This window comes from Phalangium opilio, unplaced genomic scaffold (assembly GCF_054372755.1).
Source record: "Phalangium opilio isolate 3A_F unplaced genomic scaffold, DU_Popi_V2 ptg000009l_1, whole genome shotgun sequence".
In the NCBI taxonomy this organism is placed as follows: Eukaryota; Metazoa; Arthropoda; class Arachnida; order Opiliones; family Phalangiidae; genus Phalangium; species Phalangium opilio.
In genome coordinates this window covers 12,847,760-12,871,967 of record NW_028324146.1, presented here as the reverse complement: position 1 = coordinate 12,871,967, position 24,208 = coordinate 12,847,760, and the positions used below count along the sequence as shown (strand labels likewise).

The window sequence follows — 24,208 nt, the reverse complement described above, 5'->3', positions numbered from 1 at the left end:
CGTCCGATCACCGACGTTAAGCAGCGTCGAGCGCATACAGTACTTGGGAATACTGCGTGCCGTTGGCTTTTTCACTTTTGTTTCCTCTTTTAAATTCCACCAGATATGAAAAAAGCAAACATATCTTCTTTTTGTTATTGTTTTATAAAGAAGAAAGTTAATTAAATTCAAATTATTAACTAGCACTCTCGGCAACGGCCATATCACGCTGAATACACCGGTTCTCGTCCGATAACCGAAGTTAAGCAGCGTCGAGCGCAGTCACTACTTGGGAGGGAGACCACTTAGGAAAACTGCGTGCCGTTGGCTTTTTCACTTTTTTTTCCTCTTTTAAATTTTAATAGATATGAAAAAAGCAAACATGTTTTCTTTTTGTTATTGTTTTAAAATGATGAAGGTTAATTTGTCTCACTTAATTTAAATTCGAATTATTAACTAGCACTCTCGGCAACGGCCATATCACGCTGAAAACACCGGTTCACGTCCGATCACCGAAGTTAAGCAGCGTCGAGCGCATACAGTACTTGGGAATACTGCGTGCCGTTGGCTTTTTCACTTTTGTTTCCTCTTTCAAATTCCACCAGATTTGAAAAAGGCAAACATATCTTCTTTTTGTTATTGTTTTATAAAGGTGAAAGTTAATTAAATTCAAATTATTAACTAGCACTCTCGGCAACGGCCATATCACGCTGAATACACCGGTTCTCGTCCGATAACCGAATTTAAGCAGCGTCGAGCGCAGTCACTACTTGGGAGGGAGACCACTTAGGAGAACTGCGTACCGTTGGCTTTTTCACTTTTTTTCCTCTTTTAAATTTTAATTGATATGTAAAAAGCAAACAGGTTTTCTTTTTGTTATTGTTTTAAAATGATGAAGGTTAATTTGTCTCACTTAATTTAAATTCGAATTATTAACTAGCACTCTCGGCAACGGCCATATCACGCTGAAAACACCGGTTCACGTCCGATCACCGAAGTTAAGCAGCGTCGAGCGCAGTCATTACTTGGGAGGGAGACCACTTAGGAACACTGCGTGCCGTTGGCTTTTTCACTTTTTTTCCTCTTTTAAATTTTAATTGATATGTAAAAAGCAAACAGGATTTCTTTTTGTTATTGTTTTAAAATGATGAAGGTTAATTTGTCTCACTTAATTTAAATTCGAATTATTAACTAGCACTCTCGGCAACGGCCATATCACGCTGAAAAGACCGGTTCACGTCCGATCACCGAAGTAAAGCAGCGTCGAGCGCATACAGTACTTGGGAATACTGCGTGCCGTTTGCTTTCTCACTTTTGTTTCCTCTTTTAAATTCCACCAGATATGAAAAAAGCAAACATATCTTCTTTTTGTTATTGTTTTATAAAGAAGAAAGTTAATTAAATTCAAATTATTAACTAGCATTCTCGGCAACGGCCATATCACGCTGAATACACCGGTTCTCGTCCGATAACCGAAGTTAAGCAGCGTCGAGCGCAGTCATTACTTGGGAGGGAGACCACTTAGGAACACTGCGTGCCGTTGGCTTTTTCAATTTTTTTTCCTCTTTTAAATTTTAATAGATATGTAAAAAGCAAACAGGTTTCCTTTTTGTTATTGTTTTAAAATGATGAAGGTTAATTTGACTCACTTAATCTAAATTCGAATTATTAACTAGCACTCTCCGCAACGGCCATATCACGCTGAAAACACCGGTTCACGTCCGATCACCGAAGTTAAGCAGCGTCGAGCGCATACAGTACTTGGGAATACTGCGTGCCGTTGGCTTTTTCACTTTTGTTTCCTCTTTTAAATTCCACCAGATATGAAAAAAGCAAACATATGTTCTTTTTGTTATTGTTTTATAAAGAAGAAAGTTAATTAAATTCAAATTATTAACTAGCATTCTCGGCAACGGCCATATCACGCTGAATACACCGGTTCTCGTCCTATAACCGAAGTTAAGCAGCGTCGAGCGCAGTCATTACTTGGGAGGGAGACCACTTAGGAACACTGCGTGCCGTTGGCTTTTTCACTTTTTTTTCCTCTTTTAAATTTTAATAGATATGTAAAAAGCAAACAGGTTTCCTTTTTGTTATTGTTTTAAAATGATGAAGGTTAATTTGACTCACTTAATTTAAATTCGAATTATTAACTAGCACTCTCCGCAACGGCCATATCACGCTGAAAACACCGGTTCACGTCCGATCACCGAAGTTAAGCAGCGTCGAGCGCATACAGTACTTGGGAATACTGCGTGCCGTTGGCTTTTTCACTTTTGTTTCCTCTTTCAAATTCCACCAGATATGAAAAAGGCAAACATATCTTCTTTTTGTTATTGTTTTATAAAGGTGAAAGTAAATTAAATTCAAATTATTAACTAGCACTCTCGGCAACGGCCGTATCACGCTGAATACACCGGTTCTCGTCCGATAACCGAAGTTAAGCAGCGTCGAGCGCAGTCACTACTTGGGAGGGAGACCACTTAGGAACACTGCGTGCCGTTGGCTTTTTCACTTTTTTTCCTCTTTTAAATTTTAATAGATATGTAAAAAGCAAACACGTTTTCTTTTTGTTATTGTTTTAAAATGATGAAGGTTAATTTTTCTCACTTAATTTAAATTCGAATTATTAACTAGCACTCTCGTCAACGGCCATATCACGCTGAATACACCGGTTCTCGTCCGATAACCGAAGTTAAGCAGCGTCGAGCGCAGTCACTACTTGGGAGGGAGACCACTTAGGAACACTGCGTGCCGTTGGCTTTTTCACTTTTTTTCCTCTTTTAAATTTTAATAGATATGTAAAAAGCAAACAGGTTTTCTTTTTGTTATTGTTTTAAAATGATGAAGGTTAATTTGTCTCACTTAATTTAAATTCGAATTATTAACTAGCACTCTCGGCAACGGCCATATCACGCTGAATACACCGGTTCTCGTCCGATAACCGAAGTTAAGCAGCGTCGAGCGCAGTCATTACTTGGGAGGGAGACCACTTAGGAACACTGCGTGCCGTTGGCTTTTTCACTTTTTTTCCTCTTTAAAATTTTAATAGATATGTAAAAAGCAAACAGGTTTTCTTTTTGTTATTGTTTTAAAATGATGAAGGTTAATTTGTCTCACTTAATCTAAATTCGAATTATTAACTAGCACTCTCCGCAACGGCCATATCACGCTGAAAACACCGGTTCACGTCCGATCACCGCAGTTAAGCAGCGTCGAGCGCATACAGTACTTGGGAATACTGCGTGCCGTTGGCTTTTTCACTTTTGTTTCCTCTTTTAAATTCCACCAGATATGAAAAAAGCAAACATATCTTCTTTTTGTTATTGTTTTATAAAGAAGAAAGTTAATTAAATTCAAATTATTAACTAGCATTCTCGGCAACGGCCATATCACGCTGAATACACCGGTTCTCGTCCGATAACCGAAGTTAAGCAGCGTCGTGCGCATTCATTACTTGGGAGGGAGACCACTTAGGAACACTGCGTGCCGTTGGCTTTTTCACTTTTTTTTCCTCTTTTAAATTTTAATAGATATGTAAAAGGCAAACAGGTTTCCTTTTTGTTATTGTTTTAAAATGATGAAGGTTAATTTGACTCACTTAATTTAAATTCGAATTATTAACTAGCACTCTCCGCAACGGCCATATCACGCTGAAAACACCGGTTCTCGTCCGATCACCGAAGTTAAGCAGCGTCGAAAGCATACAGTACTTGGGAATACTGCGTGCCGTTGGCTTTTTCACTTTTGTTTCCTCTTTCAAATTCCACCAGATATGAAAAAGGCAAACATATCTTCTTTTTGTTATTGTTTTATAAAGGTGAAAGTAAATTAAATTCAAATTATTAACTAGCACTCTCGGCAACGGCCGTATCACGCTGAATACACCGGTTCTCGTCCGATAACCGAAGTTAAGCAGCGTCGAGCGCAGTCACTACTTGGGAGGGAGACCACTTAGGAACACTGCGTGCCGTTGGCTTTTTCACTTTTTTTCCTCTTTTAAATTTTAATAGATATGTAAAAAGCAAACACGTTTTCTTTTTGTTATTGTTTTAAAATGATGAAGGTTAATTTTTCTCACTTAATTTAAATTCGAATTATTAACTAGCACTCTCGTCAACGGCCATATCACGCTGAAAACACCGGTTCACGTCCGATCACCGAAGTTAAGCAGCGTCGAGCGCAGTCATTACTTGGGAGGGAGACCACTTAGGAACACTGCGTGCCGTTGGCTTTTTCACTTTTTTTCCTCTTTTAAATTTTAATAGATATGTAAAAAGCAAACAGGTTTTCTTTTTGTTATTGTTTTAAAATGATGAAGGTTAATTTGTCTCACTTAATTTAAATTCGAATTATTAACTAGCACTCTCGGCAACGGCCATATCACGCTGAATACACCGGTTCTCGTCCGATAACCGAAGTTAAGCAGCGTCGAGCGCAGTCATTACTTGGGAGGGAGACCACTTAGGAACACTGCGTGCCGTTGGCTTTTTCACTTTTTTTTCCTCTTTTAAACTTTAATAGATATGTAAAAAGCAAACAGGTTTCCTTTTTGTTATTGTTTTAAAATGATGAAGGTTAATTTGACTCACTTAATTTAAATTCGAATTATTAACTAGCACTCTCCGCAACGTCCATATCACGCTGAAAACACCGGTTCACGTCCGATCACCGAAGTTAAGCAGCGTCGAGCGCATACAGTACTTGGGAGTACTGCGTGCCGTTGGCTTTTTCACTTTTGTTTCCTCTTTCAAATTCCACCCGATATGAAAAAAGCAAACATATCTTCTTTTTGTTATTGTTTTATAAAGATGAAAGTTAATTAAATTAAAATTATTAACTAGCACTCTCGGCAACGGCCGTATCACGCTGAATACACCGGTTCTCGTCCGATAACCGAAGTTAAGCAGCGTCGTGCGCATTCATTACTTGGGAGGGAGACCACTTAGGAACACTGCGTGCCGTTGGCTTTTTCACTTTTTTTTCCTCTTTTAAATTTTAATAGATATGTAAAAAGCAAACAGGTTTCCTTTTTGTTATTGTTTTAAAATGATGAAGGTTAATTTGACTCACTTAATTTAAATTCGAATTATTAACTAGCACTCTCCGCAACGGCCATATCACGCTGAAAACACCGGTTCTCGTCCGATCACCGAAGTTAAGCAGCGTCGAGCGCATACAGTACTTGGGAATACTGCGTGCCGTTGGCTTTTTCACTTTTGTTTCCTCTTTCAAATTCCACCAGATATGAAAAAGGCAAACATATCTTCTTTTTGTTATTGTTTTATAAAGGTGAAAGTAAATTAAATTCAAATTATTAACTAGCACTCTCGGCAACGGCCGTATCACGCTGAATACACCGGTTCTCGTCCGATAACCGAAGTTAAGCAGCGTCGAGCGCAGTCACTACTTGGGAGGGAGACCACTTAGGAACACTGCGTGCCGTTGGCTTTTTCACTTTTTTTCCTCTTTTAAATTTTAATAGATATGTAAAAAGCAAACACGTTTTCTTTTTGTTATTGTTTTAAAATGATGAAGGTTAATTTTTCTCACTTAATTTAAATTCGAATTATTAACTAGCACTCTCGTCAACGGCCATATCACGCTGAAAACACCGGTTCACGTCCGATCACCGAAGTTAAGCAGCGTCGAGCGCAGTCATTACTTGGGAGGGAGACCACTTAGGAACACTGCGTGCCGTTGGCTTTTTCACTTTTTTTCCTCTTTTAAATTTTAATAGATATGTAAAAAGCAAACAGGTTTTCTTTTTGTTATTGTTTTAAAATGATGAAGGTTAATTTGTCTCACTTAATTTAAATTCGAATTATTAACTAGCACTCTCGGCAACGGCCATATCACGCTGAATACACCGGTTCTCGTCCGATAACCGAAGTTAAGCAGCGTCGAGCGCAGTCATTACTTGGGAGGGAGACCACTTAGGAACACTGCGTGCCGTTGGCTTTTTCACTTTTTTTTCCTCTTTTAAACTTTAATAGATATGTAAAAAGCAAACAGGTTTCCTTTTTGTTATTGTTTTAAAATGATGAAGGTTAATTTGACTCACTTAATTTAAATTCGAATTATTAACTAGCACTCTCCGCAACGTCCATATCACGCTGAAAACACCGGTTCACGTCCGATCACCGAAGTTAAGCAGCGTCGAGCGCATACAGTACTTGGGAATACTGCGTGCCGTTGGCTTTTTCACTTTTGTTTCCTCTTTCAAATTCCACCCGATATGAAAAAAGCAAACATATCTTCTTTTTGTTATTGTTTTATAAAGATGAAAGTTAATTAAATTAAAATTATTAACTAGCACTCTCGGCAACGGCCGTATCACGCTGAATACACCGGTTCTCGTCCGATAACCGAAGTTAAGCAGCGTCGAGCGCAGTCACTACTTGGGAGGGAGACCACTTAGGAACACTGCGTGCCGTTGGCTTTTTCACTTTTTTTCCTCTTTTAAATTTTAATAGATATGATAAAAGCAAACACGTTTTCTTTTTGTTATTGTTTTAAAATGATGAAGGTTAATTTGTCTCACTTAATTTAAATTCGAATTATTAACTAGCACTCTCGGCAACGGCCATATCACGCTGAAAACACCGGTTCACGTCCGATCACCGAAGTTAAGCAGCGTCGAGCGCAGTCATTACTTGGGAGGGAGACCACTTAGGAACACTGCGTGCCGTTGGCTTTTTCACTTTTTTTCCTCTTTTAAATTTTAATAGATATGTAAAAAGCAAACAGGTTTTCTTTTTGTTATTGTTTTAAAATGATGAAGGTTAATTTGTCTCACTTAATTTAAATTCGAATTATTAACTAGCACTCTCGGCAACGGCCATATCACGCTGAATACACCGGTTCTCGTCCGATAACCGAAGTTAAGCAGCGTCGAGCGCAGTCATTACTTGGGAGGGAGACCACTTAGGAACACTGCGTGCCGTTGGCTTTTTCACTTTTTTTTCCTCTTTTAAACTTTAATAGATATGTAAAAAGCAAACAGGTTTCCTTTTTGTTATTGTTTTAAAATGATGAAGGTTAATTTGACTCACTTAATTTAAATTCGAATTATTAACTAGCACTCTCCGCAACGTCCATATCACGCTGAAAACACCGGTTCACGTCCGATCACCGAAGTTAAGCAGCGTCGAGCGCATACAGTACTTGGGAATACTGCGTGCCGTTGGCTTTTTCACTTTTGTTTCCTCTTTCAAATTCCACCCGATATGAAAAAAGCAAACATATCTTCTTTTTGTTATTGTTTTATAAAGATGAAAGTTAATTAAATTAAAATTATTAACTAGCACTCTCGGCAACGGCCGTATCACGCTGAATACACCGGTTCTCGTCCGATAACCGAAGTTAAGCAGCGTCGAGCGCAGTCACTACTTGGGAGGGAGACCACTTAGGAACACTGCGTGCCGTTGGCTTTTTCACTTTTTTTCCTCTTTTAAATTTTAATAGATATGATAAAAGCAAACACGTTTTCTTTTTGTTATTGTTTTAAAATGATGAAGGTTAATTTGTCTCACTTAATTTAAATTCGAATTATTAACTAGCACTCTCGGCAACGGCCATATCACGCTGAAAACACCGGTTCACGTCCGATCACCGAAGTTAAGCAGCGTCGAGCGCAGTCATTACTTGGGAGGGAGACCACTTAGGAACACTGCGTGCCGTTGGCTTTTTCACTTTTTTTCCTCTTTTAAATTTTAATAGATATGTAAAAAGCAAACAGGTTTTCTTTTTGTTATTGTTTTAAAATGATGAAGGTTAATTTGTCTCACTTAATTTAAATTCGAATTATTAACTAGCACTCTCGGCAACGGCCATATCACGCTGAAAACACCGATTCACGTCCGATCACCGAAGTTAAGCAGCGTCGAGCGCATACAGTACTTGGGAATACTGCGTGCCGTTTGTTTTTTCACTTTTGTTTCCTCTTTTAAATTCCACCAGATATGAAAAAAGCAAACCTATCTTCTTTTTGTTATTGTTTTATAAAGATGAAGGTTAATTAAATTCAAATTATTAACTAGTACTATCGGCAACGGCCATATCACGCTGAATACACCGGTTCTCGTCCGATAACCGAAGTTAAGCAGCGTGGAGCGCAGTCACTACTTGGGAGGGAGACCACTTAGGAACACTGCGTGCCGTTGGCTTTTTCACTTTTTTTCCTCTTTTAAATTTTAATAGATATGATAAAAGCAAACACGTTTTCTTTTTGTTATTGTTTTAAAATGATGAAGGTTAATTTTTCTCACTTAATTTAAATTCGAATTTTTAACTAGCACTCTCGGCAACGGCCATATCACGCTGAAAACACCGGTTCACGTCCGATCACCGAAGTTAAGCAGCGTCGAGCGCAGTCATTACTTGGGAGGGAGACCACTTAGGAACACTGCGTGCCGTTGGCTTTTTCACTTTTTTTCCTCTTTTAAATTTTAATAGATATGTAAAAAGCAAACAGGTTTTCTTTTTGTTATTGTTTTAAAATGATGAAGGTTAATTTGCCTCACTTAATTTAAATTCGAATTATTAACTAGCACTCTCGGCAACGGCCATATCACGCTGAAAACACCGGTTCACGTCCGATCACCGAAGTTAAGCAGCGTCGAGCGCATACAGTACTTGGGAATACTGCGTGCCGTTTGTTTTTTCACTTTTGTTTCCTCTTTTAAATTCCACCAGATATGAAAAAAGCAAACATATCTTCTTTTTGTTATTGTTTTATAAAGAAGAAAGTTAATTAAATTCAAATTATTAACTAGCATTCTCGGCAACGGCCATATCACGCTGAATACACCGGTTCTCGTCCGATAACCGAAATTAAGCAGCGTCGAGCGCAGTCATTACTTGGGAGGGAGACCACTTAGGAACACTGCGTGCCGTTGGCTTTTTCACTTTTTTTTCCTCTTTTAAATTTTAATAGATATGTAAAAAGCAAACAGGTTTCCTTTTTGTTATTGTTTTAAAATGATGAAGGTTAATTTGACTCACTTAATTTACATTCGAATTATTAACTAGCACTCTCCGCAACGGCCATATCACGCTGAAAACACCGGTTCACGTCCGATCACCGAAGTTAAGCAGCGTCGAGCGCATACAGTACTTGGGAATACTGCGTGCCGTTGGCTTTTTCACTTTTGTTTCCTCTTTCAAATTCCACCAGATATGAAAAAGGCAAACATATCTTCTTTTTGTTATTGTTTTATAAAGGTGAAAGTAAATTAAATTCAAATTATTAACTAGCACTCTCGGCAACGGCCGTATCACGCTGAATACACCGGTTCTCGTCCGATAACCGAAGTTAAGCAGCGTCGAGCGCAGTCACTACTTGGGAGGGAGACCACTTAGGAACACTGCGTGCCGTTGGCTTTTTCACTTTTTTTCCTCTTTTAAATTTTAATAGATATGTAAAAAGCAAACACGTTTTCTTTTTGTTATTGTTTTAAAATGATGAAGGTTAATTTTTCTCACTTAATTTAAATTCGAATTATTAACTAGCACTCTCGTCAACGGCCATATCACGCTGAAAACACCGGTTCACGTCCGATCACCGAAGTTAAGCAGCGTCGAGCGCAGTCATTACTTGGGAGGGAGACCACTTAGGAACACTGCGTGCCGTTGGCTTTTTCACTTTTTTTCCTCTTTTAAATTTTAATAGATATGTAAAAAGCAAACAGGTTTTCTTTTTGTTATTGTTTTAAAATGATGAAGGTTAATTTGTCTCACTTAATTTAAATTCGAATTATTAACTAGCACTTTCGGCAACGGCCATATCACGCTGAATACACCGGTTCTCGTCCGATAACCGAAGTTAAGCAGCGTCGAGCGCAGTCATTACTTGGGAGGGAGACCACTTAGGAACACTGGGTGCCGTTGGCTTTTTCACTTTTTTTTCCTCTTTTAAACTTTAATAGATATGTAAAAAGCAAACAGGTTTCCTTTTTGTTATTGTTTTAAAATGATGAAGGTTAATTTGACTCACTTAATTTAAATTCGAATTATTAACTAGCACTCTCCGCAACGTCCATATCACGCTGAAAACACCGGTTCACGTCCGATCACCGAAGTTAAGCAGCGTCGAGCGCATACAGTACTTGGGAATACTGCGTGCCGTTGGCTTTTTCACTTTTGTTTCCTCTTTCAAATTCCACCCGATATGAGAAAAGCAAACATATCTTCTTTTTGTTATTGTTTTATAAAGATGAAAGTTAATTAAATTAAAATTATTAACTAGCACTCTCGGCAACGGCCGTATCACGCTGAATACACCGGTTCTCGTCCGATAACCGAAGTTAAGCAGCGTCGAGCGCAGTCACTACTTGGGAGGGAGACCACTTACGAACACTGCGTGCCGTTGGCTTTTTCACTTTTTTTCCTCTTTTAAATTTTAATACATATGATAAAAGCAAACACGTTTTCTTTTTGTTATTGTTTTAAAATGATGAAGGTTAATTTTTCTCACTTAATTTAAATTCGAATTATTAACTAGCACTCTCGTCAACGGCCATATCACGCTGAAAACACCGGTTCACGTCCGATCACCGAAGTTAAGCAGCGTCGAGCGCAGTCATTACTTGGGAGGGAGACCACTTAGGAACACTGCGTGCCGTTGGCTTTTTCACTTTTTTTCCTCTTTTAAATTTTAATAGATATGTAAAAAGCAAACAGGTTTTCTTTTTGTTATTGTTTTAAAATGATGAAGGTTAATTTGTCTCACTTAATTTAAATTCGAATTATTAACTAGCACTCTCGGCAACGGTCATATCACGCTGAAAACACCGGTTCACGTCCGATCACCGAAGTTAAGCAGCGTCGAGCGCATACAGTACTTGGGAATACTGCGTGCCGTTTGTTTTTTCACTTTTGTTTCCTCTTTTAAATTCCACCAGATATGAAAAAAGCAAACATATCTTCTTTTTGTTATTGTTTTATAAAGAAGAAAGTTAATTAAATTCAAATTATTAACTAGCATTCTCGGCAACGGCCATATCACGCTGAATACACCGGTTCTCGTCCGATAACCGAAATTAAGCAGCGTCGAGCGCAGTCATTACTTGGGAGGGAGACCACTTAGGAACACTGCGTGCCGTTGGCTTTTTCACTTTTTTTTCCTCTTTTAAATTTTAATAGATATGTAAAAAGCAAACAGGTTTCCTTTTTGTTATTGTTTTAAAATGATGAAGGTTAATTTGACTCACTTAATTTACATTCGAATTATTAACTAGCACTCTCCGCAACGGCCATATCACGCTGAAAACACCGGTTCACGTCCGATCACCGAAGTTAAGCAGCGTCGAGCGCATACAGTACTTGGGAATACTGCGTGCCGTTGGCTTTTTCACTTTTGTTTCCTCTTTCAAATTCCACCAGATATGAAAAAGGCAAACATATCTTCTTTTTGTTATTGTTTTATAAAGGTGAAAGTAAATTAAATTCAAATTATTAACTAGCACTCTCGGCAACGGCCGTATCACGCTGAATACACCGGTTCTCGTCCGATAACCGAAGTTAAGCAGCGTCGAGCGCAGTCACTACTTGGGAGGGAGACCACTTAGGAACACTGCGTGCCGTTGGCTTTTTCACTTTTTTTCCTCTTTTAAATTTTAATAGATATGTAAAAAGCAAACACGTTTTCTTTTTGTTATTGTTTTAAAATGATGAAGGTTAATTTTTCTCACTTAATTTAAATTCGAATTATTAACTAGCACTCTCGTCAACGGCCATATCACGCTGAAAACACCGGTTCACGTCCGATCACCGAAGTTAAGCAGCGTCGAGCGCAGTCATTACTTGGGAGGGAGACCACTTAGGAACACTGCGTGCCGTTGGCTTTTTCACTTTTTTTCCTCTTTTAAATTTTAATAGATATGTAAAAAGCAAACAGGTTTTCTTTTTGTTATTGTTTTAAAATGATGAAGGTTAATTTGTCTCACTTAATTTAAATTCGAATTATTAACTAGCACTTTCGGCAACGGCCATATCACGCTGAATACACCGGTTCTCGTCCGATAACCGAAGTTAAGCAGCGTCGAGCGCAGTCATTACTTGGGAGGGAGACCACTTAGGAACACTGGGTGCCGTTGGCTTTTTCACTTTTTTTTCCTCTTTTAAACTTTAATAGATATGTAAAAAGCAAACAGGTTTCCTTTTTGTTATTGTTTTAAAATGATGAAGGTTAATTTGACTCACTTAATTTAAATTCGAATTATTAACTAGCACTCTCCGCAACGTCCATATCACGCTGAAAACACCGGTTCACGTCCGATCACCGAAGTTAAGCAGCGTCGAGCGCATACAGTACTTGGGAATACTGCGTGCCGTTGGCTTTTTCACTTTTGTTTCCTCTTTCAAATTCCACCCGATATGAGAAAAGCAAACATATCTTCTTTTTGTTATTGTTTTATAAAGATGAAAGTTAATTAAATTAAAATTATTAACTAGCACTCTCGGCAACGGCCGTATCACGCTGAATACACCGGTTCTCGTCCGATAACCGAAGTTAAGCAGCGTCGAGCGCAGTCACTACTTGGGAGGGAGACCACTTACGAACACTGCGTGCCGTTGGCTTTTTCACTTTTTTTCCTCTTTTAAATTTTAATACATATGATAAAAGCAAACACGTTTTCTTTTTGTTATTGTTTTAAAATGATGAAGGTTAATTTTTCTCACTTAATTTAAATTCGAATTATTAACTAGCACTCTCGTCAACGGCCATATCACGCTGAAAACACCGGTTCACGTCCGATCACCGAAGTTAAGCAGCGTCGAGCGCAGTCATTACTTGGGAGGGAGACCACTTAGGAACACTGCGTGCCGTTGGCTTTTTCACTTTTTTTCCTCTTTTAAATTTTAATAGATATGTAAAAAGCAAACAGGTTTTCTTTTTGTTATTGTTTTAAAATGATGAAGGTTAATTTGTCTCACTTAATTTAAATTCGAATTATTAACTAGCACTCTCGGCAACGGTCATATCACGCTGAAAACACCGGTTCACGTCCGATCACCGAAGTTAAGCAGCGTCGAGCGCATACAGTACTTGGGAATACTGCGTGCCGTTTGTTTTTTCACTTTTGTTTCCTCTTTTAAATTCCACCAGATATGAAAAAAGCAAACATATCTTCTTTTTTTATTGTTTTATAAAGATGAAGGTTAATTAAATTCAAATTATTAACTAGTACTATCGGCAACGGCCATATCACGCTGAATACACCGGTTCTCGTCCGATAACCGAAGTTAAGCAGCGTCGAGCGCAGTCAGTACTTGGGAGGGCGACCACTTAGGAACACTGCGTACCGTTGGCTTTTTCACTTTTTTTCCTCTTTTAAATTTTAATTGATATGTAAAAAGCAAACAGGTTTTCTTTTTGTTATTGTTTTAAAATGATGAAGGTTAATTTGTCTCACTTAATTTAAATTCGAATTATTAACTAGCACTCTCGGCAACGGCCATATCACGCTGAAAACACCGGTTCACGTCCGATCACCGAAGTTAAGCAGCGTCGAGCGCAGTCATTACTTGGGAGGGAGACCACTTAGGAACACTGCGTGCCGTTGGCTTTTTCACTTTTTTTCCTCTTTTAAATTTTAATAGATATGTAAAAAGCAAACAGGTTTTCTTTTTGTTATTGTTTTAAAATGATGAAGGTTAATTTGTCTCACTTAATTTAAATTCGAATTATTAACTAGCACTCTCGGCAACGGCCATATCACGCTGAAAACACCGATTCACGTCCGATCACCGAAGTTAAGCAGCGTCGAGCGCATACAGTACTTGGGAATACTGCGTGCCGTTTGTTTTTTCACTTTTGTTTCCTCTTTTAAATTCCACCAGATATGAAAAAAGCAAACCTATCTTCTTTTTGTTATTGTTTTATAAAGATGAAGGTTAATTAAATTCAAATTATTAACTAGTACTATCGGCAACGGCCATATCACGCTGAATACACCGGTTCTCGTCCGATAACCGAAGTTAAGCAGCGTGGAGCGCAGTCACTACTTGGGAGGGAGACCACTTAGGAACACTGCGTGCCGTTGGCTTTTTCACTTTTTTTCCTCTTTTAAATTTTAATAGATATGATAAAAGCAAACACGTTTTCTTTTTGTTATTGTTTTAAAATGATGAAGGTTAATTTTTCTCACTTAATTTAAATTCGAATTTTTAACTAGCACTCTCGGCAACGGCCATTTCACGCTGAAAACACCGGTTCACGTCCGATCACCGAAGTTAAGCAGCGTCGAGCGCAGTCATTACTTGGGAGGGAGACCACTTAGGAACACTGCGTGCCGTTGGCTTTTTCACTTTTTTTCCTCTTTTAAATTTTAATAGATATGTAAAAAGCAAACAGGTTTTCTTTTTGTTATTGTTTTAAAATGATGAAGGTTAATTTGCCTCACTTAATTTAAATTCGAATTATTAACTAGCACTCTCGGCAACGGCCATATCACGCTGAAAACACCGGTTCACGTCCGATCACCGAAGTTAAGCAGCGTCGAGCGCATACAGTACTTGGGAATACTGCGTGCCGTTTGTTTTTTCACTTTTGTTTCCTCTTTTAAATTCCACCAGATATGAAAAAAGCAAACATATCTTCTTTTTGTTATTGTTTTATAAAGATGAAGGTTAATTAAATTCAAATTATTAACTAGCACTCTCGGCCACGGCCATATCACGCTGAATACACCGGTTCTCGTCCGATAACCGAAGTTAAGCAGCGTCGAGCGCAGTCAGTACTTGGGAGGGCGACCACTTAGGAACACTGCGTGCCGTTAGCTTCTTCACTTTTTTTCCTCTTTTAAATTCCAATAGATATGAAAAAAGCAAAGATATTTTCTTTTTGTTATTGTTTGAAAAAGATGAAGGTTAATTTGTCTCACTTAATTTAAATTCGAATTATTATCTAGCACTCTCGGCAACGGCCATATCACGCTGAGAACACCGGTTCTCGTCCGATCGCCGACGTTAGCAGCGTCGAGCGCAGTCAGTACTTGGGAATACTGCGTGCCATTTGCTTTTTCACTTTTGTTTCCTCTTTCAAATTCCATCAGATATGAAAAAAGCAAACATATCTTCTTTTTGTTATTGTTTTATAAAGATGAAAGTTAATTAAATTCAAATTATTAACTAGCACTCTCGGCAAAGGCCATATCACGCTGAATACACCGATTCTCGTCCGATAACCGAAGTTAAGCAGCGTCGAACGCAGTCATTACTTGGGAGGGAGACCACTTACGAACACTGCGTGCCGTTGGCTTTTTCACTTTTTTTTCCTCTTTTAAATTTTAATAGATATGTAAAAAGCAAACAGGTTTTCTTTTTGTTATTGTTTTAAAATGATGAAGGTTAATTTGTCTCACTTAATTTAAATTCGAATTATTAACTAGCACTCTCGGCTACGGCCATATCACGCTGAAAACACCGGTTCACGTCCGATCACCGAAGTTAAGCAGCGTCGAGCGCAGTCAGTACTTGGGAGGGCGACCACTTAGGAACACTGCGTGCCGTTAGCTTTTTCACTTTTTTTTCCTCTTTTAAATTCCAATAGATATGAAAAAAGCAAACATATTTTATTTTTGTTATTGTTTGAAAAAGATGAAGGTTAATTTTTCTCACTTAATTTAAATTCGAATTATTATCTAGCACTCTCGGCAACGGCCATATCACGCTGAGAACACCGGTTCTCGTCCGATCGCCGACGTTAGCAGCGTCGAGCGCAGTCAGTACTTGGGAATACTGCGTGCCGTTTGCTTTTTTCACTTTTGTTTCCTCTTTCAAATTCCACCAGGTATGCAAAAAGCAAACATATCTTCTTTTTGTTATTGTTTTATAAAGATGAAAGTTAATTAAATTCAAATTATTAACTAGCACTCTCGGCAACGGCCATATCACGCTGAATACACCGATTCTCGTCCGATAACCGAAGTTAAGCAGCGTCGAACGCAGTCATTACTTGGGAGGGAGACCACTTACGAACACTGCGTGCCGTTGGCTTTTTCACTTTTTTTTCCTCTTTTAAATTTTAATAGATATGTAAAAAGCAAACAGGTTTTCTTTTTGTTATTGTTTTAAAATGATGAAGGTTAATTTGTCTCACTTAATTTAAATTCAAATTATTAACTAGCACTCTCGGCAACGGGCATATCACGCTGAATACACTGATTCTCGTCCGATAACCGAAGTTAAGCAGCGTCGAGCGCAGTCATTACTTGGGAGGGAGACCACTTACGAACACTGCGTGCCGTTGGCTTTTTCACCTTTTTTTCCTCTTTTAAATTCCAATAGATATGAAAAAAGCAAACATATTTTCTTTTTGTTATTGTTTGAAAAAGATGAAGGTTAATTTGTCTCACTTAATTTAAATTCGAATTATTATCTAGCACTCTCGGCAACGGCCATATCACGCTGAGAACACCGGTTCTCGTCCGATCGCCGACGTTAGCAGCGGCGAGCGCAGTCAGTACTTGGGAATACTGCGTGCCGTTTGCTTTTTTCACTTTTGTTTCCTCTTTCAAATTCCACCAGGTATGCAAAAAGCAAACATATCTTCTTTTTGTTATTGTTTTATAAAGATGAAAGTTAATTAAATTCAAATTATTAACTAGCACTCTCGGCAACGGCCATATCACGCTGAATACACCGATTCTCGTCCGATAACCGAAGTTAAGCAGCGTCGAACGCAGTCATTACTTGGGAGGGAGACCACTTCCGAACACTGCGTGCCGTTGGCTTTTTCACTTTTTTTTCCTCTTTTAAATTTTAATAGATATGTAAAAAGCAAACAGGTTTTCTTTTTGTTATTGTTTTAAAATGATGAAGGTTAATTTGTCTCACTTAATTTAAATTCAAATTATTAACTAGCACTCTCGGCAACGGGCATATCACGCTGAATACACCGATTCTCGTCCGATAACCGAAGTTAAGCAGCGTCGAGCGCAGTCATTACTTGGGAGGGAGACCACTTACGAACACTGCGTGCCGTTGGCTTTTTCACTTTTTTTTCCTCTTTTAAATTTTAATAGATATGAAAAAAGCAAACATGTTTTCTTTTTGTTATTGTTTTAAAATGATGAAGGTTAATTTGTCTCACTTAATTTAAATTCGAATTATTAACTAGCACTCTCGGCAACGGCCATATCACGCTGAAAACACCGGTTCACGTCCGATCACCGAAGTTAAGCAGCGTCGAGCGCATACAGTACTTGGGAATACTGCGTGCCGTTTGCTTTCTCACTTTTGTTTCCTCTTTTAAATTCCACCAGATATGAAAAAAGCAAACATATCTTCTTTTTGTTATTGTTTTATAAAGAAGAAAGTTAATTAAATTCAAATTATTAACTAGCATTCTCGGCAACGGCCATATCACGCTGAATACACCGGTTCACGTCCGATCACCGAAGTTAAGCAGCGTCGAGCGCATACAGTACTTGGGAATACTGCGTGCCGTTGGCTTTTTCACTTTTGTTTCCTCTTTCAAATTCCACCAGATATGAAAAAAGCAAACATATCTTCTTTTTGTTATTGTTTTATAAAGATGAAAGTTAATTAAATTCAAATTATTAACTAGCACTTTCGGCAACGGCCATATCACGCTGAATACACCGGTTCTCGTCCGATAACCGAAGTTAAGCAGCGTCGAGCGCAGTCATTACTTGGGAGGGAGACCACTTAGGAACACTGCGTGCCGTTGGCTTTTTCACTTTTTTTTCCTCTTTTAAATTTTAATAGATATGTAAAAAGCAAACAGGTTTGCTTTTTGTTATTGTTTTAAAATGATGAAGGATAATTTGTCTCACTTAATTTAAATTCGAATTATTAACTAGCACTCTCGGCAACGGCCATATCACGCTGAAAACACCGGTTCACGTCCGATCACCGAAGTTAAGCAGCGTCGAGCGCATACAGTACTTGGGAATACTGCGTGCCTTTGGCTTTTTCACTTTTTTTTCCTCTTTCAAATTCCACCAGATATGAAAAAAGCAAACATATCTTCTTTTTGTTATTGTTTTATAAAGATGAAAGTTAATTAAATTCAAATTTTTAACTAGCACTCTCGGCAACGGCCATATCACGCTGAATACACCGGTTCTCGTCCGATAACCGAAGTTAAGCAGCGTCGAGCGCAGTCTTTACTTGGGAGGGAGACCACTTAGGAACACTGCGTGCCGTTGGCTTTTTCTCTTTTTTTTTCCTCTTTTAAATTTTAATAGATATGTAAAAAGCAAACAGGTTTTCTTTTTGTTATTGTTTTAAAATGATGAAGGTTAATTTGTCTCACTTAATTTAAATTCGAATTATTAACTAGCACTCTCGGCAACGGCCATATCACGCTGAAAACACCGGTTCTCGTCCGATCACCGAAGTTAAGCAGCGTCGAGCGCATACAGTACTTGGGAATACTGCGTGCCGTTGGCTTTTTCACTTTTGTTTCCTCTTTCAAATTCCACCAGATATGAAAAAAGCAAACATATCTTCTTTTTGTTATTGTTTTATAAAGATGAAAGTTAATTAAATTCAAATTATTAACTAGCACTGTCGGCAACGGCCATAACACGCTGAATACACCGGTTCTCGTCCGATAACCGAAGTAGAGAAGCGTCGAGCGCAATCAGTACTTGGGAGAGAGACCACTTAGGAACACTGCGTGCCGTTTTCTTTTTCACTTTTTTTTCCTCTTTTAAATTTTAATAGATATGAAAAAAGCAAACATGTTTTCTTTTTCTTATTGTTTTAAAATGATGAAGGTTAATTTGTCTCACTTAATTTAAATTCGAATTATTAACTAGCACTCTCGGCAACGGCCATATCATGCTGAAAACACCGGTTCTCGTCCGATCACCGAAGTTGAGCAGCGTCGAGCGCATACAGTACTTGGGAGGGAGACCACTTAGGAACACTGCGTGCCGTTGGCTTTTTCACTTTTTTTCCTCTTTTAAATTCCAATAGATATGAAAAAAGCAAACATATCTTCTTTTTGTTATTGTTTTATAAAGATGAAGGTTAATTAAATTCAAATTATTAACTAGCACTCTCGGCAACGGCCATATCATGCTGAAAACACCGGTTCTCGTCCGATCACCGAAGTTGAGCAGCGTCGAGCGCATACAGTACTTGGGAGGGAGACCACTTAGTAACACTGCGTGCCGTTTTCTTTTTCACTTTTTTTTCCTCTTTTAAATTTTAATAGATATGAAAAAAGCAAACATGTTTTCTTTTTGTTATTGTTTTAAAAAGATGAAGGTTAATTTGTCTCACTTAATTTAAATTCGAATTATTATCTAGCATTCTCGGCAACGGCCATATCACGCTGAAAACACCGGTTCTCGTCCGATCACCGAAGTTAAGCAGCGTCGAGCGCAGTCAGTACTTGGGAGGGAGACCACTTAGGAACACTGCGTGCCGTTGGCTTTTTCACTTTTTTTTCCTCTTTTAAATTCCTATAGATATGAAAAAAGCAAACATATTTACTTTTTGTTATTGTTTTAAAAAGATGGTCAATTTGTCTCACTTAATTTAAATTCGAATTATTATCTAGCACTCTCGGCAACGGCCATATCACGCTGAAAACACCGGTTCTCGTCGGATCACCGAAGTTAAGCAGCGTCCAGCGCAGTCAGTACTTGGGAGGGAGACCACTTAGGAACACTGCGTGCCGTTGGCTTTTTCACTTTTTTTTCCTCTTTTAAATTCCAATAGATATGAAAAAAGCCAACATATTTTCTTTTTGTTATTGTTTTAAAAAGATGAAGGTTAATTTGTCTCACTTAATTTAAATTCGAATTATTAAATAGCACTCTCGGCAACGGCCATATCACGCTGAAAACACCGGTTCTCGTCCGATCACCGAAGTTAAGCAGCGTCGAGCGCAGTCAGTACTTGGAAACTTTGCGTGGCGTTGGCATTTTCACTTTTATTTCCTCTTTTAAATTCCATCAGATATGAAAAAAGCAAACATATCTTCTTTTTCTTATTGATTTATAAAGATGAAGGTTAATTAAATTCAAATTATTAAATAGCACTCTCGGCAACGGCCATATCACGCTCAAAACACCGGTTCTCGTCCGATCACCGAAGTTAAGCAGCGTCGAGCGCAGTCAGTACTTGGGAGGGAGACCACTTAGGAACACTGCGTGCCGTTGGCTTTTTCACTTTTTTTTCCTCTTTTAAATTCCTATAGATATGAAAAAAGCAAACATATTTTCTTTTTGTTATTGTTTTAAAAAGATGAAGGTTAATTTGTCTCACTTAATTTAAATTCGAATTATTAAATAGCACTCTCGGCAACGGCCATATCACGCTGAAAACACCGGTTCTCGTCCGATCACCGAAGTTAAGCAGCGTCGAGCGCAGTCAGTACTTGGAAACTTTGCGTGGCGTTGGCATTTTCACTTTTATTTCCTCTTTTAAATTCCATCAGATATGAAAAAAGCAAACATATCTTCTTTTTCTTATTGATTTATAAAGATGAAGGTTAATTAAATTCAAATTATTAAATAGCACTCTCGGCAACGGCCATATCACGCTCAAAACACCGGTTCTCGTCCGATCACCGAAGTTAAGCAGCGTCGAGCGCAGTCAGTACTTGGGAGGGAGACCACTTAGGAACACTGCGTGCCGTTGGCTTTTTCACTTTTTTTTCCTCTTTTAAATTCCTATAGATATGAAAAAAGCAAACATATTTTCTTTTTGTTATTGTTTTAAAAAGATGAAGGTCAATTTGTCTCACTTAATTTAAATTCGAATTATTATCTAGCACTCTCGGCAACGGCCATATCACGCTGAAAACACCGGTTCTCGTCGGATCACTGAAGTTAAGCAGCGTCGAGCGCAGTCAGTACTTGGGAGGGAGACCACTTAGGAACACTGCGTGCCGTTGGCTTTTTCACTTTTTTTTCCTCTTTTAAATTCCAATAGATATGAAAAAAGCCAACATATTTTCTTTTTGTTATTGTTTTCAAAAGATGAAGGTTAATTTGTCTCACTTAATTTAAATTCGAATTATTAAATAGCACTCTCGGCAACGGCCATATCACGCTGAAAACACCGGTTCTCGTCCGATCACCGAAGTTAAGCAGCGTCGAGCGCAGTCAGTACTTGGAAACTTTGCGTGGCGTTGGCATTTTCACTTTTATTTCCTCTTTTAAATTCCATCAGATATGAAAAAAGCAAACATATCTTCTTTTTCTTATTGATTTATAAAGATGAAGGTTAATTAAATTCAAATTATTAAATAGCATTCGGCAACGGCCATATCACGCTGAAAACACCGTTTCTCGTCCGATCACCGAAGTTAAGCAGCGTCGAGCCCAGTCAGTACTTGGGAGGGAGACCACTTAGGAACACTGCGTGCCGTTGGCTTTTTCAAATTTTTTTCCTCTTTTAAATTCCAATAGATATGAAAAAAGCCAACATATTTTCTTTTTGTTATTGTTTTAAAAAGATGAAGGTTAATTTGTCTCACTTAATTTAAATTCGAATTATTAAATAGTACTCTCGGCAACGGCCATATCACGCTGAAAACACCGGTTCTCGTCCGATCACCGAAGTTAAGCAGCGTCGAGCGCAGTCAGTACTTGGAAACTTTGCGTGGCGTTGGCATTTTCACTTTTATTTCCTCTTTTAAATTCCATCAGATATGAAAAAAGCAAACATATCTTCTTTTTCTTATTGATTTATAAAGATGAAGGTTAATTAAATTCAAATTATTAAATAGCACTCTCGGCAACGGCCATATCACGCTGAAAACACCGTTTCTCGTCCGATCACCGAAGTTAAGCAGCGTCGAGCCCAGTCAGTACTTGGGAGGGAGACCACTTAGGAACACTGCGTGCCGTTGGCTTTTTCAAATTTTTTTCCTCTTTTAAATTCCTATAGATATGAAAAAAGCAAACATATTTTCTTTTTGTTATTGTTTTAAAAAGATGGTCAATTTGTCTCACTTAATTTAAATTCGAATTATTATCTAGCACTCTCGGCAACGGCCATATCGCGCTGAAAACACCGGTTCTCGTCGGATCACCGAAGTTAAGCAGCGTCGAGCGCAGTCAGTACTTGGGAGGGAGACCACTTAGGAACACTGCGTGCCGTTGGCTTTTTCACTTTTTTTTCCTCTTTTAAATTCCAATAGATATGAAAAAAGCCAACATATTTTCTTTTTGTTATTGTTTTAAGAAGATGAAGGTTAATTTGTCTCACTTAATTTAAATTCGAATTATTAAATAGCACTCTCGGCAACGGCCATATCACGCTGAAAACACCGGTTCTCGTCGGATCACCGAAGTTAAGCAGCGTCGAGCGCAGTCAGTACTTGGGAGGGAGACCACTTAGGAACACTGCGTGCCGTTGGCTTTTTCACTTTTTTTTCCTCTTTTAAATTCCAATAGATATGAAAAAAGCCAACATATTTTCTTTTTGTTATTGTTTTAAAAAGATGAAGGTTAATTTGTCTCACTTAATTTAAATACGAATTATTAAATAGTACTCTCGGCAACGGCCATATCACGCTGAAAACACCGGTTCTCGTCCGATCACCGAAGTTAAGCAGCGTCGAGCGCAGTCAGTACTTGGAAACTTTGCGTGGCGTTGGCATTTTCACTTTTATTTCCTCTTTTAAATTCCATCAGATATGAAAAAAGCAAACATATCTTTTTCTTATTGATTTATAAAGATGAAGGTTAATTAAATTCAAATTATTAAATAGCACTCTCGGAAACGGCCATATCACGCTGAAAACACCGTTTCTCGTCCGATCACCGAAGTTAAGCAGCGTCGAGCCCAGTCAGTACTTGGGAGGGAGACCACTTAGGAACATTGCGTGCCGTTGGCTTTTTCAAATTTTTTTCCTCTTTTAAATTCCAATAGATATGAAAAAAGCAAACATATTTTCTTTTTGTTATTGTTTTAAAAAGATGATGGTTAATTTGTCTCACTTAATTTAAATTCGAATTATTATCTAGCACTCTCGGCAACTGCCATATCACGCTGAAAACACCGGTTCTCGTCCGATCACCGAAGTTAAGCAGCGTCGAGCGCAGTCAGTACTTGGAAACTCTGCGTGCCGTTGGCTTTTTCACTTTTATTTCCCCTTTTAAATTCCATGAGTTTTTTTTTTGCTTGGAACATGCAAAGACCTTTATAATTATCCGAACATTTGTGTCAAGGTGACATTATTTACATCCCCGTATCTCTGGTAGAACCAGAGTGGCGAGCCTCCAGAATTTAGTCTAATGTATTTCCTATGGAGGGGTTTGTTTGTTTACGATTAGCTTAATTACTCGACTACTGTTTGTCGTAGCCCTAATTCTTAGTATGGTTAGATGGGGGGCAAATTGGACTAAAACATACTCAAAGGACATCCCCGTATCTCCAGTAGAAACAGAGTTACGAGCCTGCAAATTATAGTCTAATGCATTTCCTATGGAGGGGTTGTTTGTTTACGTTTTGCTTAATTACTCGGCCCCTGTTTGTCGTAGCCCAAAGTTTTTAGTATGTTTAGATGAAGGACAATTTGGACTATAACATATCCTAAGGACATCCCCGTATCTCCAGTAGAAACAGAGTTACGAGCCTGCAAAGTATAGTCTAACTCATTTCCTATGGAGGGGGTTTGTTTCTTTACGTTTTGCTTAAGTACTCGGCCCCTGTTTGTCGTAGCCCAAAGTTTTTAGTATTGTTAGATGGGGGACAAATTGGACTATAACATATCCTAAGGACATCCCGGTATCTCTAGTAGACACAGAGTTATAGGCCTGCAAATTTATAGTCTAGTGCATTTTCTATGGAGGGGTTTGTTTTTTCACGTATTGCTTAATTACTTGACCTTGTTCTTTCGATTAACATTAAACATATCTTCTTTTTGTTATTGTTTTATAAATATTAAGGTTAATTAAATTCGAATTATTAACTAGCACTCTCGGTAACGGCCATATCACGCTGAATACACCGGTGCTCGTCTGGATGAATATCGTTATATTTGCTTGAATTAAAGCTAAAAGTACAAAAATAATGGTTTCAGTGGTTATATTTTAAAATAGTGAAAAAATTCTCAAAATGTGCTTCTCTGGCCGAGAAACGTCGATTTTGAAATTGTTATTAAAAATAAAGGTACATTTTTATTTATTGATCAATCGATATGAAATCACTTTTAATGAGTATTTTATAGGTAAATAAGCTGAATTCGGTCAAAAATTTGTCCAGAAAAAAATTCATTAAAAAGTGTACC

The 24,208-nt window shown here is 38.1% G+C and overlaps 9 non-coding genes and 63 pseudogenes across 9 annotated transcripts; all 72 read left to right on the top strand.

The window, feature by feature from the left end:
- Positions 1-190: 190 nt before the first annotated feature.
- Positions 191-309, top strand: LOC149715070 (5S ribosomal RNA; annotated as a pseudogene).
- Positions 310-446: 137 nt separating this feature from the next.
- On the top strand, positions 447-549 carry LOC149715069 (5S ribosomal RNA; annotated as a pseudogene).
- A 122-nt stretch (positions 550-671) lies between these two features.
- Positions 672-790, top strand: LOC149715068 (5S ribosomal RNA; annotated as a pseudogene).
- Positions 791-926: 136 nt separating this feature from the next.
- LOC149715067 (5S ribosomal RNA) lies at positions 927-1,045 on the top strand (annotated as a pseudogene).
- A 361-nt stretch (positions 1,046-1,406) lies between these two features.
- Positions 1,407-1,525, top strand: LOC149715066 (5S ribosomal RNA; annotated as a pseudogene).
- A 137-nt stretch (positions 1,526-1,662) lies between these two features.
- Positions 1,663-1,765, top strand: LOC149715065 (5S ribosomal RNA; annotated as a pseudogene).
- Positions 1,766-1,887: 122 nt separating this feature from the next.
- Positions 1,888-2,006, top strand: LOC149715064 (5S ribosomal RNA; annotated as a pseudogene).
- Positions 2,007-2,143: 137 nt separating this feature from the next.
- Positions 2,144-2,246, top strand: LOC149715063 (5S ribosomal RNA; annotated as a pseudogene).
- A 122-nt stretch (positions 2,247-2,368) lies between these two features.
- LOC149715062 (5S ribosomal RNA) lies at positions 2,369-2,487 on the top strand (annotated as a pseudogene).
- A 136-nt stretch (positions 2,488-2,623) lies between these two features.
- Positions 2,624-2,742, top strand: LOC149715061 (5S ribosomal RNA; annotated as a pseudogene).
- Positions 2,743-2,878: 136 nt separating this feature from the next.
- On the top strand, positions 2,879-2,997 carry LOC149715060 (5S ribosomal RNA; annotated as a pseudogene).
- A 136-nt stretch (positions 2,998-3,133) lies between these two features.
- LOC149715059 (5S ribosomal RNA) lies at positions 3,134-3,236 on the top strand (annotated as a pseudogene).
- Positions 3,237-3,358: 122 nt separating this feature from the next.
- On the top strand, positions 3,359-3,477 carry LOC149715058 (5S ribosomal RNA; annotated as a pseudogene).
- Positions 3,478-3,839: 362 nt separating this feature from the next.
- Positions 3,840-3,958, top strand: LOC149715057 (5S ribosomal RNA; annotated as a pseudogene).
- Positions 3,959-4,094: 136 nt separating this feature from the next.
- LOC149715056 (5S ribosomal RNA) lies at positions 4,095-4,213 on the top strand. Its single transcript, XR_016374131.1, has one exon. It is a non-coding gene; the product is annotated as a 5S ribosomal RNA (ribosomal RNA).
- A 136-nt stretch (positions 4,214-4,349) lies between these two features.
- LOC149715055 (5S ribosomal RNA) lies at positions 4,350-4,468 on the top strand (annotated as a pseudogene).
- A 362-nt stretch (positions 4,469-4,830) lies between these two features.
- On the top strand, positions 4,831-4,949 carry LOC149715054 (5S ribosomal RNA; annotated as a pseudogene).
- Positions 4,950-5,086: 137 nt separating this feature from the next.
- On the top strand, positions 5,087-5,189 carry LOC149715053 (5S ribosomal RNA; annotated as a pseudogene).
- Positions 5,190-5,311: 122 nt separating this feature from the next.
- On the top strand, positions 5,312-5,430 carry LOC149715052 (5S ribosomal RNA; annotated as a pseudogene).
- Positions 5,431-5,566: 136 nt separating this feature from the next.
- On the top strand, positions 5,567-5,685 carry LOC149715051 (5S ribosomal RNA). Its single transcript, XR_016374130.1, has one exon. It is a non-coding gene; the product is annotated as a 5S ribosomal RNA (ribosomal RNA).
- A 136-nt stretch (positions 5,686-5,821) lies between these two features.
- Positions 5,822-5,940, top strand: LOC149715050 (5S ribosomal RNA; annotated as a pseudogene).
- A 362-nt stretch (positions 5,941-6,302) lies between these two features.
- Positions 6,303-6,421, top strand: LOC149715049 (5S ribosomal RNA; annotated as a pseudogene).
- Positions 6,422-6,557: 136 nt separating this feature from the next.
- LOC149715048 (5S ribosomal RNA) lies at positions 6,558-6,676 on the top strand (annotated as a pseudogene).
- Positions 6,677-6,812: 136 nt separating this feature from the next.
- On the top strand, positions 6,813-6,931 carry LOC149715047 (5S ribosomal RNA; annotated as a pseudogene).
- A 362-nt stretch (positions 6,932-7,293) lies between these two features.
- LOC149715046 (5S ribosomal RNA) lies at positions 7,294-7,412 on the top strand (annotated as a pseudogene).
- Positions 7,413-7,548: 136 nt separating this feature from the next.
- On the top strand, positions 7,549-7,667 carry LOC149715045 (5S ribosomal RNA; annotated as a pseudogene).
- A 361-nt stretch (positions 7,668-8,028) lies between these two features.
- Positions 8,029-8,147, top strand: LOC149715044 (5S ribosomal RNA; annotated as a pseudogene).
- A 136-nt stretch (positions 8,148-8,283) lies between these two features.
- Positions 8,284-8,402, top strand: LOC149715043 (5S ribosomal RNA; annotated as a pseudogene).
- Positions 8,403-8,763: 361 nt separating this feature from the next.
- Positions 8,764-8,882, top strand: LOC149715042 (5S ribosomal RNA; annotated as a pseudogene).
- Positions 8,883-9,019: 137 nt separating this feature from the next.
- On the top strand, positions 9,020-9,122 carry LOC149715041 (5S ribosomal RNA; annotated as a pseudogene).
- Positions 9,123-9,244: 122 nt separating this feature from the next.
- Positions 9,245-9,363, top strand: LOC149715040 (5S ribosomal RNA; annotated as a pseudogene).
- Positions 9,364-9,499: 136 nt separating this feature from the next.
- On the top strand, positions 9,500-9,618 carry LOC149715039 (5S ribosomal RNA). Its single transcript, XR_016374128.1, has one exon. It is a non-coding gene; the product is annotated as a 5S ribosomal RNA (ribosomal RNA).
- Positions 9,619-9,754: 136 nt separating this feature from the next.
- Positions 9,755-9,873, top strand: LOC149715038 (5S ribosomal RNA; annotated as a pseudogene).
- A 362-nt stretch (positions 9,874-10,235) lies between these two features.
- On the top strand, positions 10,236-10,354 carry LOC149715037 (5S ribosomal RNA; annotated as a pseudogene).
- A 136-nt stretch (positions 10,355-10,490) lies between these two features.
- On the top strand, positions 10,491-10,609 carry LOC149715036 (5S ribosomal RNA). Its single transcript, XR_016374127.1, has one exon. It is a non-coding gene; the product is annotated as a 5S ribosomal RNA (ribosomal RNA).
- Positions 10,610-10,970: 361 nt separating this feature from the next.
- On the top strand, positions 10,971-11,089 carry LOC149715035 (5S ribosomal RNA; annotated as a pseudogene).
- A 137-nt stretch (positions 11,090-11,226) lies between these two features.
- LOC149715034 (5S ribosomal RNA) lies at positions 11,227-11,329 on the top strand (annotated as a pseudogene).
- A 122-nt stretch (positions 11,330-11,451) lies between these two features.
- On the top strand, positions 11,452-11,570 carry LOC149715033 (5S ribosomal RNA; annotated as a pseudogene).
- A 136-nt stretch (positions 11,571-11,706) lies between these two features.
- Positions 11,707-11,825, top strand: LOC149715032 (5S ribosomal RNA). Its single transcript, XR_016374126.1, has one exon. It is a non-coding gene; the product is annotated as a 5S ribosomal RNA (ribosomal RNA).
- Positions 11,826-11,961: 136 nt separating this feature from the next.
- LOC149715031 (5S ribosomal RNA) lies at positions 11,962-12,080 on the top strand (annotated as a pseudogene).
- A 362-nt stretch (positions 12,081-12,442) lies between these two features.
- LOC149715030 (5S ribosomal RNA) lies at positions 12,443-12,561 on the top strand (annotated as a pseudogene).
- Positions 12,562-12,697: 136 nt separating this feature from the next.
- On the top strand, positions 12,698-12,816 carry LOC149715029 (5S ribosomal RNA). Its single transcript, XR_016374125.1, has one exon. It is a non-coding gene; the product is annotated as a 5S ribosomal RNA (ribosomal RNA).
- Positions 12,817-13,176: 360 nt separating this feature from the next.
- LOC149715028 (5S ribosomal RNA) lies at positions 13,177-13,295 on the top strand (annotated as a pseudogene).
- Positions 13,296-13,431: 136 nt separating this feature from the next.
- LOC149715027 (5S ribosomal RNA) lies at positions 13,432-13,550 on the top strand (annotated as a pseudogene).
- A 361-nt stretch (positions 13,551-13,911) lies between these two features.
- Positions 13,912-14,030, top strand: LOC149715026 (5S ribosomal RNA; annotated as a pseudogene).
- A 136-nt stretch (positions 14,031-14,166) lies between these two features.
- On the top strand, positions 14,167-14,285 carry LOC149715025 (5S ribosomal RNA; annotated as a pseudogene).
- A 361-nt stretch (positions 14,286-14,646) lies between these two features.
- Positions 14,647-14,765, top strand: LOC149715024 (5S ribosomal RNA; annotated as a pseudogene).
- Positions 14,766-15,125: 360 nt separating this feature from the next.
- On the top strand, positions 15,126-15,244 carry LOC149715023 (5S ribosomal RNA; annotated as a pseudogene).
- Positions 15,245-15,382: 138 nt separating this feature from the next.
- Positions 15,383-15,500, top strand: LOC149715022 (5S ribosomal RNA; annotated as a pseudogene).
- A 362-nt stretch (positions 15,501-15,862) lies between these two features.
- On the top strand, positions 15,863-15,981 carry LOC149715021 (5S ribosomal RNA; annotated as a pseudogene).
- A 137-nt stretch (positions 15,982-16,118) lies between these two features.
- Positions 16,119-16,237, top strand: LOC149715020 (5S ribosomal RNA; annotated as a pseudogene).
- Positions 16,238-16,599: 362 nt separating this feature from the next.
- LOC149715019 (5S ribosomal RNA) lies at positions 16,600-16,718 on the top strand (annotated as a pseudogene).
- Positions 16,719-16,855: 137 nt separating this feature from the next.
- On the top strand, positions 16,856-16,974 carry LOC149715018 (5S ribosomal RNA; annotated as a pseudogene).
- Positions 16,975-17,111: 137 nt separating this feature from the next.
- On the top strand, positions 17,112-17,214 carry LOC149715017 (5S ribosomal RNA; annotated as a pseudogene).
- A 122-nt stretch (positions 17,215-17,336) lies between these two features.
- LOC149715016 (5S ribosomal RNA) lies at positions 17,337-17,439 on the top strand (annotated as a pseudogene).
- A 122-nt stretch (positions 17,440-17,561) lies between these two features.
- Positions 17,562-17,680, top strand: LOC149715015 (5S ribosomal RNA; annotated as a pseudogene).
- Positions 17,681-17,817: 137 nt separating this feature from the next.
- On the top strand, positions 17,818-17,920 carry LOC149715014 (5S ribosomal RNA; annotated as a pseudogene).
- Positions 17,921-18,042: 122 nt separating this feature from the next.
- LOC149715013 (5S ribosomal RNA) lies at positions 18,043-18,161 on the top strand (annotated as a pseudogene).
- A 138-nt stretch (positions 18,162-18,299) lies between these two features.
- On the top strand, positions 18,300-18,402 carry LOC149715012 (5S ribosomal RNA; annotated as a pseudogene).
- Positions 18,403-18,780: 378 nt separating this feature from the next.
- LOC149715011 (5S ribosomal RNA) lies at positions 18,781-18,899 on the top strand (annotated as a pseudogene).
- Positions 18,900-19,020: 121 nt separating this feature from the next.
- LOC149715010 (5S ribosomal RNA) lies at positions 19,021-19,139 on the top strand (annotated as a pseudogene).
- Positions 19,140-19,276: 137 nt separating this feature from the next.
- On the top strand, positions 19,277-19,395 carry LOC149715009 (5S ribosomal RNA). The gene has a single exon (XR_016371750.1). It is a non-coding gene; the product is annotated as a 5S ribosomal RNA (ribosomal RNA).
- A 134-nt stretch (positions 19,396-19,529) lies between these two features.
- On the top strand, positions 19,530-19,648 carry LOC149715008 (5S ribosomal RNA; annotated as a pseudogene).
- A 362-nt stretch (positions 19,649-20,010) lies between these two features.
- On the top strand, positions 20,011-20,129 carry LOC149715007 (5S ribosomal RNA; annotated as a pseudogene).
- Positions 20,130-20,491: 362 nt separating this feature from the next.
- Positions 20,492-20,610, top strand: LOC149715006 (5S ribosomal RNA; annotated as a pseudogene).
- Positions 20,611-20,747: 137 nt separating this feature from the next.
- Positions 20,748-20,866, top strand: LOC149715005 (5S ribosomal RNA; annotated as a pseudogene).
- A 360-nt stretch (positions 20,867-21,226) lies between these two features.
- Positions 21,227-21,345, top strand: LOC149715004 (5S ribosomal RNA; annotated as a pseudogene).
- Positions 21,346-21,707: 362 nt separating this feature from the next.
- LOC149715003 (5S ribosomal RNA) lies at positions 21,708-21,826 on the top strand (annotated as a pseudogene).
- A 134-nt stretch (positions 21,827-21,960) lies between these two features.
- On the top strand, positions 21,961-22,079 carry LOC149715002 (5S ribosomal RNA). Its single transcript, XR_016373649.1, has one exon. It is a non-coding gene; the product is annotated as a 5S ribosomal RNA (ribosomal RNA).
- A 137-nt stretch (positions 22,080-22,216) lies between these two features.
- Positions 22,217-22,335, top strand: LOC149715001 (5S ribosomal RNA). The gene has a single exon (XR_016373661.1). It is a non-coding gene; the product is annotated as a 5S ribosomal RNA (ribosomal RNA).
- A 359-nt stretch (positions 22,336-22,694) lies between these two features.
- On the top strand, positions 22,695-22,813 carry LOC149715000 (5S ribosomal RNA; annotated as a pseudogene).
- A 137-nt stretch (positions 22,814-22,950) lies between these two features.
- LOC149714999 (5S ribosomal RNA) lies at positions 22,951-23,053 on the top strand (annotated as a pseudogene).
- The last annotated feature ends 1,155 nt before the right edge of the window (positions 23,054-24,208 follow it).